The sequence below is a fragment of the Mus caroli genome, chromosome 11 (genome assembly GCF_900094665.2).
Source record: "Mus caroli chromosome 11, CAROLI_EIJ_v1.1, whole genome shotgun sequence".
Lineage (NCBI taxonomy): Eukaryota > Metazoa > Chordata > Mammalia > Rodentia > Muridae > Mus > Mus caroli.
Window position 1 is genome coordinate 21012732 of NC_034580.1, and position 3640 is coordinate 21016371.

The window sequence follows — 3640 nt, forward strand, 5'->3', positions numbered from 1 at the left end:
AGGCCATGGAAAGCCATTGGTGAAGGTGCAGCCTCAGTTGCAATTGATGGTCCAGGACTGAAGGAGTCATGCAAAGGATTTGAGGCTTAGCACCATGAAGAGAGCCTATGAGAGGCTATTGTTAAAGCCAAGTTACAGTGGAAGACAGCAGCATTTTGGAGATGCCAGTACCATGAGATGATTACCAAGAACAGCAGCAGCAGTGGAGTACAGGCAGCTGGAGCCTAGAAGACAATGTGTGTACTACAAAGGGCATGGCTGGAGAAGTGACCCAAGCCCTTGGAGGAGCCCAGAAGATCGTGAGTTGGATCCCAGACATTGGATGGTTGGAGATTGATTTTTGCTTTTGATTGTGACTGTTACCTGATATTTTTCCCTCTTGAAGGCAGTTTTTTTAGTGAAGCCCACAGTTAAGAGACTTTAAATTTTTTAAAGGACTTTGAATTTTAAAAGACATTGGATATTTTAAAGGGATTGAACTTTTAATATGTAAAGACTATGGGACTTTTAAAGTTATTTAGATCTTGGGGATTGAATAAGAACTAAAGGTTGAGGCTTACTAGTGATGTGTTTGTGTGTCAAGTTGACAAGGGTTCAATTGTACTGGCTAGTTTTGTGTCAACTTGACACAGCTGGAGTTATCCCAGAGAAAGGAGCTTCAGTTGGGGAAATGCCTCCAGGAGATCCAGCTGCAAGGCATTTTCTCAATTAGTGATCAAGGGGGGAGGATCCTATCTCTGGGCTGGTAGCCTTGGTTCTATAAGAGAGCAGGCTGAATAAGCCAGTGGAAGCAAGCTAGTAAAGAACATCCCTCCCTGGCCTCTGCATCAGCTCCTGTTCCCTGACCTGCTTGAGTTCCAGTCCTGACATCCTTTCGTGAATATCAGCAATGTGGAAAATGAAGGCTGAATAAACCTTTCCTCCCCAACTTGCTTCTTGGACATGATGTTTGTGCAGGAATAGAAACTCTGACTAAGACACCCACTATCAGTGAGTACATAGCATGTGTATTCTTTTGTGACTGAGTTACCTCACTGAGGATGATATTTTCTAGATCCATTCATTTGCCTGCTAATTTCATGAAGTCATTGTTTTTAAGAGCTGAGTAGTACTCCATTGTGTAAATGTATCACATTTTCTGTATCCATTCATCTGTTGAGGAATATCTGGGTTCTTTCTAGCAACTGGCTATTATAAATGAACAGAGTGGATATGTATCCTTATTACAAGTTGGAGCATCTTCTGGGTATATGCCCAGGAATGATATTGCTGGATTCTCAGGTAGTACTATGTCCAATTTTCTGAGGAACTGTCAAACTGATTTCCAGAGTGGTTGGACCAGCTTGCAATCCCGACAGCAATGGAGGAGTGCTCCTCTCTCTCCACATCCTAGCCAGCATCTGCTGTCATCTGAGATTTTGATCTTAGCCATTCTGACTGGTGTGAGTTAGAATCTCAGGGTTGTTTTGATTTGCATTTCCCTGCTGACTAAGGATGTTGAACATTTCTTTAGGTGCTTCTCAGCCATTCAACTTTCCTCAGTTGAGAATCCTTTGTTTAACTCTGTTTCCCATTTTTTAATAGGGTTGTTTGGCTCTCTAGGGTATAACTTCTTGAGTTCCTTGTATATATTGGATATTAGCCCTTTATTGGATGTAGCGTTGGTAAAGATCTTTTCCCAATCTCTTGGTTGCCATTTTGTCCTATTGACAATGCCCTTTGCCTTACACAACCTTTGCAATTTTATGAGGTGCCATTTGTCAATTCTACTAAGTGACCAACAAAGACCAATGAAGATCAGAAAAGCCAAGACTTGCATGGCATAGCAATACAAGAACATTCTCTTACTGTTTGTGGGGTTCCATTTATATTCTTTCTAAACAGCGTGCCCCCTCTCAAGTGTCTGTTTTCAGCAAAATATCACATGCTCTCTCACAAGACAGCTTATCAAAAAGTGTGACATGACACAAACTGAATTGTTAAAGAAAATAGAAAGTTCCACTTCTGTATATAATTCAGATAATAGTGTGTTTCTTTAGCAGCATACGTTCTGATTTTCCTGCACCATTTAAAACTGTTGGGTAGCATATATGTGTAATCTCAGAATTTGCATCATGGAAGTGGTAGGATTAGAAGTTTCAGGACATCCTCAATAATTAGTGAGTTTTAGGTCAGCCTGGGATATATGAAACTCTGTTTCAAGAAGTGGAGGAAAGGAAGGAAGGAAGGAAGGAAGGAAGGAAGGAAGGAAGAAAGAAAGAAAGGAAGAAAGAAATAAAAGGAAGGAAAAGGCAATCTGGTTAAATAAAACATCATTATGAAATTCCATTGTCATATTTCACAGATCTAAACAAAAAACCCAAGATTTATATGGAAACACAAACTATCACAGGCAGTTAAAGCCATTCTAAGTAGAAAGATAATAACCAATGTGATGATATTGTATGGCCTCAACCTATACTACAAAGCAATAGGGACAAAGACCCATACATAGTTTAATGAAAGATAATAGAAGATCCAGAGGTAAACTGATATAGCTATAGAAACTTGTAAGGGTTCTGACATCCAGGTCAAAAATGTTCATTGGAAAAAGAAATTTATTGAATGAACAGTACTGATAAAATTGGAAAGTCCTTGCAAGAGAATGAAATTAAATCATACAATCTACACAATAATCAATTCAAAGTGGACCAAAGATCATATTAGAACAAGAAATGTTGACATTGATTAAGGAAACATAGAGGAAATCCTTCGGATACAGGTTTAGGTAAGAAATCGAAAGAAACTCTCAATAGCACAGAAATTATCTTTAAGAATTGAAAATGTAATAACCATAAATTAAAGGAATTCCACATAGGTATTATCAACAGATTGAAAAGGCAGAGTATAGAATAGAAAACTATTTGCAACATATAATTCAGATACAATATTATTATCAAGAATATATAAAGAAAATTTAAAGAAATGGTTTAAATATTTTCAAAGAAATTTAAATATGCCTTCAATAACTGAAAACTGCCTGTAAATTTATTTGTTTTCACTCTCTCTCTCAACAAAACTATTGCAGGATATTTGATATATTTCCAATTGTGGTATGGCTCTGCCTTTAACACTAGAGCTTTCTCTTTACTGTAAACAAGTACTTGTGGTATGGCTCAGCCCTAGCACACACCTTTAACCCAAGAGCTAAGTAAAGCCAACCCTAGGTCAAGAGGTGGAGCAAGCAACCAATCAACATGGAGTGAACATAAGTGAACAAAAGGGGGTGGCTTTCAGTTGAAAGGTGTTTGAGGCAGCGTGGAGAAAGAGGAAAAGCATCTTCCTTCTGGGACTTTGCTGGAACTTTTTCTTCTGGGATGTCAGTACAGGACATCCCATTGCTTCTCTTAGCTAGGCGACTTTTACCACAGGGTGTGGTTCCTAAATCTTCATTTAGTGAAATCCAAGGGATGGAATTTGTGTTTTCAAAACAATACAACACAAAACTAAGACCAAAAAAAAAAAAAAAAAAAAAAAAAAAAAAAAAAAAAAAAAAAAAAAAAAACACTCCAACCACAGTTACAATCACACAAACAAATCCACAGAAGAACACATAACCAGACCACACTTTTGGGCGGGCCCCATGCCCAGGAGTAGGTGT